This window comes from Ailuropoda melanoleuca, chromosome 5 (assembly GCF_002007445.2).
Source record: "Ailuropoda melanoleuca isolate Jingjing chromosome 5, ASM200744v2, whole genome shotgun sequence".
Lineage (NCBI taxonomy): Eukaryota > Metazoa > Chordata > Mammalia > Carnivora > Ursidae > Ailuropoda > Ailuropoda melanoleuca.
In genome coordinates, this window is record NC_048222.1 from 122,754,860 (window position 1) to 122,769,262 (window position 14,403).

Sequence of the window (14,403 nt, forward strand, 5' to 3'; positions counted from 1 at the left end):
ATAAACCAAAAGTGAGAGTTTTTGAAATTGTATCCATCACCATTACCCCACTTACCAAAAGCATCATCTCACCATCACCATCCTATTGAATTACCATCCCACTTAATCAAACACTGTATAGCAGGTGAATGATTCAGTTCTAGTATCCCATTCTGAAAGTCTGGTTTCTAGAACCAACTCCAATAGCAATTGTCTTAATTTGGGCCCCCATACAAGCAAGGTCTAAGGCTTGGGGAGAGTTAATTTATTTGGGGAATGAGCCTAGGAAGCAGGAATGAGGTACTTGGAAAGTAAGGAAGGGAATGAAGAAATGTAAGCACAAAGATACATACAGTGGTAATGGGAACTCAATGACTGTTGAATATTTGAGAAGCACATATAATGCCTCCTAGAATTGTCTATTGAAAGGAAAGGAGTCTGGGCATTTATTCTCTGGTTCTGTTGCCCATTGGTTTAGTGCTGCCTTTGGTGACATTATCACTCTTTCAGATTTTGGTCTGCAATTATATACTAGCTGGGGAGCTCAGGTCTTTAGACAAGGTCCTGAGAGATGTGGTGCATGCTTAAGGTGGGACATTATCTGTCATGACTGCAACTGAAATCAGAGTTGGACCAAAGGGATGTACACCAAAGATGTTCACTGTAGATATTATTAAAAAATTATAATCTGAATGATAAATTGGGATAAAATATTTCTTTTTTTAAAGATTTTATTTATTTATTGAGCACCTGGGTGGCTCAGTTGGTTAAGCACCTGCCTTTGGCTCAGGTCATGGTCCTGCTACTCCCCTTGCTTGTGCACTCGCTCTCTCTCTCTCTCTCTCTGTCAAATAAATAAAATCTTTTTTTAAATCTTTTAAAAAGATTTTATTTATTTATATTTATATTTATTTATCTATGTATTTATATTGAGTATTCAGTATTTATTTATTTTTATTTATTTATATTGAGAGAGAGAGAGAGAGCACAAACAGTGGGGGAGGGGCAGGTGGAGAGGGAGAAGCAGACTCCCTGCTGAGCAAGGATTCCCAATGTGGGGCTCCATCCTAGGACTCCGGGATCATGACCTGAACCAGAGGTCGATGCTTAACCAGCTGAGCCACCCAGGTATCCCACAAATATTTCAATGTATTTAATACTCAAAGAAATATATCCACAATATATATGACTACCCAAATCAATAAGAAGTAATTATAAAGGATATAAATTGACAGCTAGAGAAAATAAATTAAAATGGAAAATACACATGGAGAGATATTCAAAGTCATTATTAATCAGGGAAATCAAATAAAAGAGCAATATGTCATCATTTTAATCCATCAGCTATGACAAAGAAGATTGGTATTGTCCACTGTTAGTTTGAGTGCTTACTAGATGCCAGGTACTCCCGTAAGTGTTTTACACATATTAATTTATTCAACTCTCACAATATCTCTTGAGGGTAGGATTATTATTTTCATTATTTATTTCTAGTAATCTGAAATCCATAACTAAAGAGGTAGTTGAATAAATTGTGACATGTTAATACTACCTAATACAATGCAGCCATTTAAAATGTAGTAGCTTTATACGGGTTGTCAAAGAAATATCTATAAAACATGTCACTAAATGAAAATTTCAAGTTAAAAAATATTATTTTCCCATTAATGTGAGAGGAGGAGGAAGAAGGAGAGGAGGGAAAAGGTGAGGGAGAGGAGGGATGTGTTTACATGCACAGGTAGAAACAGACCAATGCATAGGAAGGAAACTAAAAGGATTTTGCGGACATAAACTTGGAAAAACAGTTGTATGTTTAGGAAGGAAGAGAAGAAAGGTAACTTTCACATTCTACCATACAAATTTTTATATTGTCTGCATCTTTTGAAAAGAAAGATGTGTACCTGTATTATTTTTATAACCAGATTATTGGAAATATCAGTGACATCTGGCTTCTGATAATAAGTCTGCTGAGAAGGAGCTCAGAGAAGAAGACTATAAAGATATAGAATGAAAACCAACATGGATGGTACCTAAAGGGTATTATGCTAAGTGAAATGAGTCAGTTAGAGAAAGACAAATACCATTTGATTTCACTCATAGATGGAATTTAAGCAACAAAACAAATAAAAAAGAGACCAAGAAATACTTAACTATAGAGAAGAAGCTGGTGGTTACCAGAGGGGAGGTGGAGGGGTGCGGGTGAAATAGTAACGGGGATTAAGAGTATACTTACTGTGATGGGCACTGAATAATGTGCAGAAGTGTTGGGGAAAATTTTTAAAAAATTAAAGTTATTTCTTGTCTGCCTAGTCTGACTTAATTTTTCTTCTCTTAAAAAAGAAACTCATAATGCTTTTTTTTTTCAGAAAGCCTATTCCTATAAACAAATCTCAGACTTGTTTTTTTTTTTTACTTTGTTTCAGCAGTTTCACCATATTGATACATGTGTATAACTGTATGCGTACCTATACACACATTAGGTTAAACAACAGAAATTGCCATTTTTATAGGTTAAGGGTAGTTGAATATAAGGTCTAACACTGTAAAATACCAAACTAACATCAGCATTAATTAAAGTGATATCACTCCCAGGTTTTCATTTCTAATTAAAAAAAATAGTCCAGAAAACCTATTTCTTTCCCTAAAGATACTAACAGAAATGTCCAGCCTTTACCCCTTTAATTCATATGCCATATTTTAAAAATTTCTACTTGTATCTTTTTAAAATTAGAAGTTGATGAAATTGTAAAAGAAAAAATCAAGCTTCGAGGTATGTTTCGTTCTTTTTTCAGTTCCTTGAACTCATCTAATTGTCTTGTCTTCTACCCTAATTTAACCTCTCACTCCCGTGATTACACTGGTGGCAACCATCCCCTATCTTTCCAATTCATTCCCTTTAGTATCCTGACTCCTACAGTCTTTCTATCCAACTGGGATTTCCAATCCATTGATTCTCTTTATCTCGTCCACTGGATATGCCTCCTTCTCTCCTTTCTCTGTTTAAATTCTATAGACATTCACTATATTCATTTCCTGAAATTCTCACCAAATTGTCTTGGTCATTTCTCTCTTCCTCATGTTCCTTTAGCTAAACCACAATCCAGGCTAAATCCAATTTTCAGCCTATTTCATGCTTGCACCTAAGCAGTTGAAAGTGACATGGGAAAAACACATAACCATGCCACCAACTGGCTCTGCTTTAAACTAATGACCACAAACCATTAAGGTGGACCCTTAATGCTGCTTGTCTTTCACATGTGTTTCCCCGTCCATTCACTTCCAAAGCAGTTCTTCAAAGTGTTATTTATACATATTCATTTTAGAAAGTCTTTAAAATACAGAAGAGTATAAAGCAAAAAGTAAAAATGATAAAAGCTGTCAGCAGATGGGTTTATTTGTTTGTTACTTAACAAATTAATTTATTTACAATATATCACTGGCATTTTCCCACTTCATTAAATATTTTTAAAACATTATTTAAATAATATATTGTGTATCTTTTGGGATGAGGTTGAGCCACATTAAAAAAAATAATAATAATAACAATGGCTCAAGGAAAATATAAGTTTATTTCTCTAGCACAAAAATACTCCAGAGGCTGATAGTTTGAGGTTGTAGAGCCGTTCCATAAATTCAACACTCGGAGCTCCTTTGAGCTCACTTCTTTGCCATTTTTGAGATGTGATCATCAGCCTTATCAACCAAGATGGCTCCTAGAACATAAATCATCACATTTATGTGCCAGAAAATAAGTTGGTCAAAGGGCAGAGGAGGGGCATGACCCCTCCTTTTATAAAACCACTTCCTAGAACCACCACATAGCACTTGGTTTATATCTCATTGGCAAGAACTTAGTCATAACCACCTTTAAGAGGCTCTGAGAGATGTAACCTCTTCAGCCATGTGTTTGTGGCCACTTAGAATCTAGGATTCTGTTGCAAAGAGAAAAGGAATAGATATAGGGAAGGAACTAACAGTCTATGGCTCAAGAACTTTTTTTTTAAGTAAGCTCAACACCCAATGTGGAGCCTAGTGTGTGGCTTGAGCTCATGACCCTGAGATCAGACCTGAGCTGAGATCGAGAGTCAGATGCTCCAACTGACTGAGCCACTCAGGCACCCCAAAGTGCCTCAAGAAGTTTTATATATAATGAGTAATTTATTTAACAAATGCCCTTATTTTGTAATATGTTGCTTTCTTCTAATTTTTTACAATAAAAATATTATTTTTAAAAAATGTGTTTTCATATCTAAACCACCTGGTAATCCTAATAATACCAAAACCCTCAAAATTCAGTGTAGATAATAAATTTGTAGAAAGTTGTATTCATTTTTTTATTTTAAGGAAAATGTATATCAAAATATAGAACCAAATGCATATTCTATACTTGGTACCACTATGTGATATTTTAATACTTTGAAGAATTGTGAAACAACAAGTAAATACAGAAGAAATTTCTGCCCATAAATTGGTGTATATATGCATGCTTTGCTCACAACGAGTTTAAAATTTTTTTTTAATTCCAAAGTGTTTTCTTTTCCCACCTAAGCAGACTGATTGACACTCCTACAAGTGGCTATTCTAATCATATTCAATTTTCAGATCCATTTCTTACTCAGATGTATGTGCACAATATAATAAGAAAACTGATGCTTGCACTAGTACAAGATATTTCCAAAAGATCACATGTTGATATATTTGAAGATAGAGAAAAGCAAAAGCTAACTAAAACTTCAGAGCAAATAATCTACCAGGTAAAAATGAAAACCCATCTTCTCCAATTTTTTGAACAGATAAAAGATAAGCACTAACAACCTTACTTCCCTTGCATAGTAAAGGACATAATTCATTAGGTAAATATTCAAACCAAAAACTACTGTTTTTACCCTGTTGATAATAAAACAAAAATAATATTAAAAAAGACTGTAATTCTGGTATAGGAGCTGAAATATTAACTTACAGCTCATAGGAAAATTCCATTATTCGAACTTCATACAAATGCCTAAATTTAATTTGTCTTTTCCCCAATTTATTATCTAGTGGTACAGCCTGTCATAACCGAAACTGTCCATTACCATGATGTATTGCTTCTTTGAAGCAGGTTTTGATGTTTAAGGATATATGGCATGAGTCACTGCCCTTGATTTTGACCTAGTCTGAAGAAATATTTAGTTCTCATTAAGCTCTTTTCATAGGTGAAATAGTAAATTATATTACTACTAACTCTTAACATCACTTCTCTCAAGAACTGTGATTTTATATATACATTTAGAGATTGGAATTCCTGATGATAAACATGAAGTCAACATATCACTGTATTTCTTTAGTGCTGGCCACTTGGGAAAGTTCTCATTACAGAGTGACAGCCACAGGCCATTTTCCCTGTTATACTCAGATGAAAACTAAGCTACTTTGATCCAATCCTTTTGAAAAGATAAGACTGGTATTATGGTTAAAACTTCAGCTGACAGATTTCAAATAGGACCACAGTTTGAAGCTATGGGGTTTAAGAGAAAGAACAAAAAGCTTCTGAATCTTCTTACAATGGAGCAGCTTCTTTAACTGCATGGAACCTACACTTTTCTTATCAAATGAGGCATCCTTTACTTTTACTGGACAGTCTTAATTGCTCAAGACACTTTGTTAGAATATTTTTCAGGCTAATTACCTGTCAGCTGTCATTAGAAACATTAATGGCACTTTAAACATCACCTATTCCTCAAAGCTTCCTTTGTGGACTATCTTATAAAATGACATACAATTGCTGACCCACAATAAAATGCTATGGGTAATTGTTGAGGGGTAGGGCTAGTATAACCCAGCCATGAGAAATTATAAATACTCAATGTTATACAAAAATGTGTGGTTTGAATTGTCAGTGATGTCTCAGGGTCCACTGCTCTCTTGCTTGGCCCACCCCTTTCACTGGATGCAGGAGGAGATGCAAACCCTTCAGGAAAGTTCTCACTCTTTTTCTCTAGTGAGGACCCCCAGTGCACTGATGATCTCGGACTCCAGAAATGGATTAATTATGAAGCTAACAAAAGCTTAAGCTTTAAGACTTCTCATCTAATTGTTATTCACAATTTTACATTATTTTTAATAGTGCCCCACTCCTATCATATAATCTTAAAGCTGTGCAAAACCTGGGTGGGCCTGGGGATTCACATGCATGAAATGAAAATAAAATTGAAGGTTTTGCTCCTTTAACCGAAGTATGGATTAGAGAGAGCCATGAGAAGTCTGATCCATAACTACACATCTACATAGTACATTTATTTTTCTTCTTCCCCATTTGTAATGTTTTCCCCAATGGAAAAGGGTAGGTTTTGTATATTTTTACCACTGAATTCCGTGACCAGATAACTTATTGTCCAAACAAGGACACATTTAAGAATAAAAAGGAGCATTATTAATAATTACACCAGGATATCAAATGTAGACTGTGTGAGGTTCAGGAAACAAGAACTAAAGCACCTTGCCCTAAGCCTACCTTGAATTTATTGACCCGAAGCTGGAGGAAGTGAGAGAAAATGACTTAATATCCAACAGCCCTCCCCTTACTTATTTTACTCTGAGGTCTGGCCTACATCACCTTGTCTTCTAAGATTGGGAGGAAACCCTTTAATTGGGAAATTCCCCTTAGTCCATCCTATTTTTGCAGTAAATCAGTGCTCCCAACTGGGGGCTATTCACCATCGCCAACCCCCCCCCAATCCCTCACGGGATATTTGTCAATATCCAAAGACATTTTTGATTGTTGCAACTGAAGGGTGCCATGGGCATCTAATGCGTAGAGGCCAAGGATGTTGCTAAACATCCCATAACACAAAAGACACCCCCCAAACTCCACCAGAGAATTATCCAGCCCAAAATGTCAGTGGTGCTGAGGTCAAGAAACTATGAAGTACCAAAGAAGAAATGGCCCAAGAAAAGAATTGTTCCCATTCAGTGCAATTTTTAATCCCATTTTCTTCCCAATAGATATTCTACACTTTAATATTGTTACATAATTAAGTATTCTTGAGGTACTCTTTTCCGACCTTGACCTAGGTCAGAGCTGCTCTTTTCTTGGCATAGACTATTGAAAGAATGGATGAGAGTAGTAAGGAAAGACTCATTTGCAAAGATGGGAAAAGGTTGGGATTATACCCAAGTAAGTTGATTTCCTCAAGGAACCTGGGTGAACATTGAAGAGAGTGTGACCAACACTTACCATATCATACCATACTACTGCTATTTCCACAATAATGGAAATACAGCAATTTTACCAAATAATAAACTCCAGAATATTTATTAGGCTTCAGAATTTTTTACTGTACAAAGTCCCATTTGATCCTCAAAGAAGCATTCAGATACTATGATCCCTTATAACAAAGGAAGAAATTGAGTGACAAAGAAGTGTGGTTTTCTCAAGATTACTTATCTAGAAAGAGCCAGATCAATGTAATGACCCAAAGAGAACAAAGGGGCGGGAATATAGGGGTTGATAAAAAACTTTTACCTGGTTGGTATCCAGTTTGTGCCACCTATTTCATGTTAGTTCACTTAACCCTTGTAACAGTTATATGAGGTATCATTATCTCCACTTTATGAATGAGTGAACTGAGGCTGTGGCTTGCTTATCCTGACCAAGGTTTTAAAAGCCATATCTCACATATTTTATCTAGGGCTCATTCTAGAAAACTATTTATGTGAACGCCTTTTGCTTATTTTTATTCATTTACTCACTTATTTAATTCAATATGTATTTATTTTTAGCATATCCACAAAAGGCAAGGCACAATCCTAGGCCCAGGGAAAAAAGCCCTGAACGAAACAAAGTGTCTGCCTTAAGGGAATTTAATTGCACTGAAAAACAAAACAAAAAACTTGCTTAGATATTCATTTCCTTCTCCCTGGGAACTGAGCCATTACCCAGCCATTCACCCTGAGAGCACCAGCTGGCATATGGTGTTGAGAGGTGTTGGGAAATTACTCTGTAACTCTTTACAAATAATTTTTGCTATGTTATGTTGTTTTGAAAATGTTATAATGTTAAAAAAGCGAGGTAAACCCTTTTAGAATTTTTCTGTAAGAATCAGACTGGCTTAGAAAACAAAGTACTGACAGTGCCACTTCTCTTTCTTTATGCAAAGTAAACTTTAAGGAAGCCCTGATCTGGGAGAATAAGAGGAATGAGCCCATCTGGCTAAATAAGTATGAATAATCAGGGTAACCTAGAGAAAAATCATGGGAAAAGACATGGAAAAACAGTCTAAATTTTCAGCAGAGGAACCATATAATTCTATCATGTAATTAGTTGTCCTTAGAAGTCAACATATCATCTGAAGAACAAGGTAAGTATTATGGAAAAGCTTTCAGTCTTTTGCCTTTTTTGAGTTGAGGAGAAGGAAACAGAATAGGTTTTCTGAAATTGGACCATAAGCCTAAATTCTAAGTTAGAATTCTGATTGAATTTATTTGTGTGCCTATTTTGTGCCCCCTAGCTAAAATAAAGAAAGGCTATTAGAGACATTGATAAGAGCAGATCCCATTGAGTGGTAGAGACAAAAGCCTCGTTGTAGTAGTGGGTTAACGGAACACAGAGAAGTGGAGAAAACCATAGACACTGTTTTGAGGTGTTTTTCTGAAAGAACAGCAGTAGAAATCATATGAGAGCTGAGGGAGAACGTCAGAGGTAAAGGAGTTTGTTTTTTATGAGACAGTTTCAGATAAAGATCGTGACTCCTAAACTCAAATCCAAAATTTCTCAAACTGATTCCAATATCTTCACCACATAAAACTGTCCATCAATATGCATAGCACTGTGAGTGATTACTGGGGGATTGGAAAACTGGCTATGAGCCCTAATGGCTGCCTCTCTTTCAATATCCAATGCATTTTAATCATTCTTTCATGAAACAAGTTTTTATTGGACACTTAGGATAGGAGTTGTATTAGGCACTGAGGATAAAGAATTAAAAAAAATAGCAATGTCTATAATAACCAAACGATGGAAAGGGCCCAGATGTCCATCGACAGATGAATGGATAAAGAAGTTGTGAGATATATATATATATATATATATATATGAATACTATTCAGCCGTCAGAAAGGATGAATAGTTACCATGTACATCGATTTCGATGGAACTGGAGGGTATTATGCTGAGTGAAATAAATCAATCAGAGAAAGACAAGTATCATATTTTCACTCATATGTGGAATATAAGAAACAGCACAGTCTCATGGGGAAAAGGAGGAAAACTGAATGGGAAGTCATCAGAGAGGGAGACAGACCATGAGAGACTCTTAACTATAGGAAACAAACTGAGGGTTGCTGGAGGAGAGGGGGGGGATGAGATATTTGGGTGATGGCCATTAATGAGGGCATGTGATGTGATAAGCACTAGGTGTTATATGCAACTGATGAAGTACGGAACTCTACATCTGAAACTAATGATGTACTATACGTTGGCTAACTAAATTTAAATAAAATAAATAAATAAAACTGATATTTGATTTAAAAAAAATACAGAGAGGGTCCCTGTCATCAAATCTTTAGCCTAGTATGGAAGGACATTAAACAAGAGCAAAACTAGTTAAGATAGAGGAACACAGGGGCTTATGTGGGACCATCCCACACCAGGAGATGGGAGTGGGGCTGCCAGTCATGCAAGGCCCTTCTAAGAAGGCCTGAAAAATGAGTCTGCACCAGCCAGATAAAAGAGAGAGTGCAAAGAGATTATTCTCAGCAGTGAAGGAAAGAGCTTGTGGGAGGGAAAGAGAGAGAGTTGTACATCCTGGGGGAATCGAAAGAAGTCTCCAATACCATGAATAAAATGATTGAAGAGACAGAGCAAGATGGGGGCTAGGACAAGTCAGGGAAATCCTGAAAAGCTTTATTAGCTACATTAAGCACTTACCCACTCTAAGTAAGAGGCTTAAATAGAGAGAAATATAAATATAGCTTTTATATTGGCCTTCTGGCAAACTCTCCCCCTTCAACGCCTTTACATACATTTTCCCCTCTACCTGAAACACTCTTTCCCCACTTTTCACATAACTGACTTATTATCATCCTTGAGATCTGCTTAAATATCACTTCCCTAAACACCTTGTTGAATGCTAGATCCTTAATACTTTTATTCACAGCATACATTTTGAAATATTTATCACAACTTGTTATCTATGACTTATTATCATATTTGTCATCCAATTCTCCAATTCACCTGCAGATCAGAGATCTGCATATTTTACTTGATCTCAAGCACTTGGCACCAAGTAAGCCCTCAATAAATACACTGAGGTGTGTGTGAATTTATTGGATCTAGTCATAGAAGAAGAAGGAAAAATCAACGATGTTGCCAAACTTTCTTGTTTGAACAACAAGAAATTAAGAATATATCAGTGAAGAAACAAGTTTTACGAGAAAAATGATGTAAATTTTTAAGATATTGGACTTGAAGATGCTGTGAGAAAAATGAGGGAGAACTGGGCTGGAAGCAAAGACTTCGCCAAGTCTTTGACACATAAATAAAAATAGCTAGTCATGAAAGTAAATAAGCATTACTTGCAGAAAGTACAGAGACTGAGAACAGGGGATGACCTAGACCAAATCAATATCTGAGAAGAAGTGAAATGTCTGGCAAATAGTGGTAATAATTAGAGAGACAAACTAGGAAAATATCGTGTTGTGGGAAGGTGATGTTTCTAATAGTAGGAAACATTCAATGGTGGCAGATGCTCCGAAACTGTCAAACAAAGTAAAGAATGAAAGTACCCATTGGATTCAGGGACACAGAGGTCTTAAGTAACCATCGTTGGGAGCAGTTTGTGTGGACAGAGGCAGATTGCAGCTGTTCAAGCAGTCAGTAAGTGGCAGCGTAATCAAGTCCTTTAAGGTGGCAGTTGTAAGAGTTTTGTGGTAACAGTGGAAGTTCACCAGTTGGTGGATTGGTAGGTCGATCAGCTGTCTTTTAAGGCTGTTAATAATAGAGCATATATAAATTCTCTTGGGAAGGAACTTGAGAAAGAGGAAGATGACGATGATTCAGAATACTCACTGTCAAGATGAAAGGTATGGGGGCTAGAGGACAGGTGGACACAATTAGCCTTACATAGAAAAAGAGGTACCTATGCCACAGGAAAAAAAAAAAAGGAAGAAGAAGAAGAAAGAGGAATAATTAGTCAATATGCAGGTGGTTTTACAGATCGAATGGTGGAAATTAAAGGTGTTGCTATCTAATGGCTTCTAATTTCTATGTGAAGTCAGTATGAATATTTGCCAACCTCCTTACCTCTTACCTGAACTACTGCAAAAGCCTCCTAAGCCCTCATGCCCTGACACGTGTCCCCCTGCAAAGCAGTCCTCCCTGCTGCCACTGAATTGTCTATAGAGCTGGTTGTCACTCTTTTACCTCCCTCCTCCTCCCTGTGCTTTGTGTGTGTCTCTAAAAATATACTGGCCTTATCACATTGTATTGTTAACTACCCTTGTTTTGAGGGAGATTAGTTTATTAATTTTACCCTTCTTGGTATCTGGTCAAGTACCTGACATATAATAGTCGCTCAGTAGAGGTTTCTTGAATATATTAACTAACACTGAAGAAATATCACAAAACGAAACACTTAGTTGATTAATAGGTATCAGCCTACATTCTTACGTTTCTTTAAATCTTATTCCAAATTATATTTGTATTTGTCTTTATCATCTAGGAACTGCTTATGAAAGTCATGCAGTTATATTTTAATAAATTGGGGAGGTATTTTTCAAAATATCTACTTACGCAGTAAATTATCTAGGTCAACCAAGGCTGTTAAAGAGATTTAAGATCATCTCAGTTACCCAGTGATAACACCGACATCTAGTGGTTATTCATCTGGTTTTTGGCTACATATTTCATTTCCTCGAAGGGTGAAGCTAGTTTAAAAACTTTTAAAGTACTATATAAACATTAGCTCACATATCCCAGGTTCTATAGTCAATTCAGAAAAATACATTTGGGATGAAGGGCACTTAAGAAATTACTTTCTATTAAAAAGACACAAAATATGAATTTAGAATGTGAGGTAGCTGCCCAGGTTTCCTGACTGAGGGTCCAACTCAGTTTTCTATAGAAAACACTAGGTCTACAAGCCTTAATAAGTATTGCTTATGTACAATAAAGACTCCGTGGTCAAATAAATATTCAACTTTTCCACACTTCTTCACTCTCTTTCTCTCTCTCTCTCTCTCTTTTTAATGTCCTTAGCATTTTGCACTATTTGACTTAACTCTTTACTTATTTATTTCTTTATTGTTTGTGGCCTCCATTGGAACGTGAGCTCCATAGAGGAAAGGATGCAAGGATTTTTACATTTTTTTTTCTCAAAGAACCTCAGATGAAGATTTTGTGATTGAATGAAATAAATTTGATAGATACTGGATAAAACAAAGTTAAATAAAATTACCTACTAAAGGAATTCTCAAGGTAACTAATATATTAATGTGCATTACAAAGCATTTCTCAAGTATCCTTCTTTCTGCCCACCCCTACCCACTGGCTTCACACCATAGGATTAATGTTCCACTGAACACATCTTGGCAAAGGCTGATCTGATTCATGGGCCTAAGACTTGAAAATCATTCACATTAAATTCTGTGGTTCCTACCATATCCTGTGGTACTCATATTTCAAATTAACATACCATATAATACTGAGAATACACTAAATTGAAGAGAAAACACAGAGAACAAATTACACCTTTGATAGTGAGTCAAATAATACAGAGGAAATAAAATGTATTCCAGTGAATGATTCATGACTGACTCTATTTAAATGATATTTATCTGAATCCCATCTCCTCCTGACATCGAGGATTATCAAAACGGAAGTCTGAATTACATGAGAAATAAGAGAAAGAGCTTGTCATGTGGAGAAATAAAGGTTGCATGGAAAAGCATGGCAAAATAATTGCTCACTTTCATCAGAGAAAACAGGGGCACAATATGCAAAGGCAAGTCATTTCAACTGCTGTTTATTTAAAGCAGCAAAAACCCTATATGTTAACTTTTAGGGATAAGCTTGCAAAAATATATAAGGAAAGACCATGACTTCTTAGCATCTGAGTCGCATTTTCCTTTAACAAAACTCGTTCTGTTTTCCCCCATTCTTATTTTAGTAGCTGCATTGGGAATAGAGAAGATCCATCCTGAAAACTGATTGCATGGTACTGTCATCACAGCATGCTTGCCATCTTTCATGGGGAGAGAAGGTCGTTCACATAGCCATGCACAGTTTGTTAAATCCTTAGGAACGCTGAGGAATGCAGCATAAACACTAAGGTGGTATTATCCATTACAACACACAACCAGAGTCTCCAGAGCCAAGTGAAATTGCCTGTCATCTTTTCACATATTGAGCCAGTCATACAGACTTTGCATTACTATTAAAAGCACTATATATTTAACAGGCAATTTCTTTAAAATAGAAATAATTTTGAAAAAAGAAAACTACAAAAAAAAAAACTGCAGGAACTTCTGAAATATGTCTGCTCGATTGGCAAGAATTAATCACCATCAGTCTGGGCTTGATTTCAAAATCTTCCCAGGAATCCTAGAAAACAGATTGACCAAAAACAGTTTTTCTCTTCCTTAGGACTCTCTTCTTCTATAATTGGGTGCGTGGCAATATGTTCTCATGGAGAGGACATGCTTTCAAGATTAGAATTCTGGATACCTGTGCTGAAGTCCAAGGTCAGCCACTAACTAGCTGCACGGCCTGCCCAATTCCTGTAACCTCCTTGACCTGTATCCTCATCTATAAAATGGAGATTGTAATTCTGGCCCTATCTTTTTCACAGGGTTGTGAAATAATGGAGATAAAAGTCTCTTTTGAAACTGCAGATACTGTCCAAAGTTCTATAATGATGAGAGGATAGAAAGGAGAGAAAGCCTGTTGTGGAGGAGAACATTAGATTGGCTGCACTGGGATCAGATACAGGGTATCCTAAACAATAATATGGCCGTTGGCCATTTCAAATTCATCTGTGAGTAGTCTCAACAGCTCTTAGAACTTTCCAACAGGAAGCTCATATCCCACCTGGAAAACTCAGTACTTTAAATAAGTAACCAATGCTAATAAATGCTCCTTAAGTTTTTCTCACGTCTCCGAATTGTTAGCATACTGACCAACAATATTAGGACACTAGTTTAAGGACTATCAAGTATTGAAGCTATTCAATAATCTGGTTTCTAACTCACTGACAAAGATAATTAGGTACCTTGGAAAAATGTTTAAAAACAGAATGGTTACAATCTGAGCACATTTTGAGAGCAGGGAAAATGTTCTCTTCTCATGACCCACTCTTTCTATATTCATCTTGCTCTTTTGTGGAGAGCCCTCCCTCTTCCCCACCTAACAGCAACTCCTTTCCCTTTCACACTAATCTTGAGTAAAAG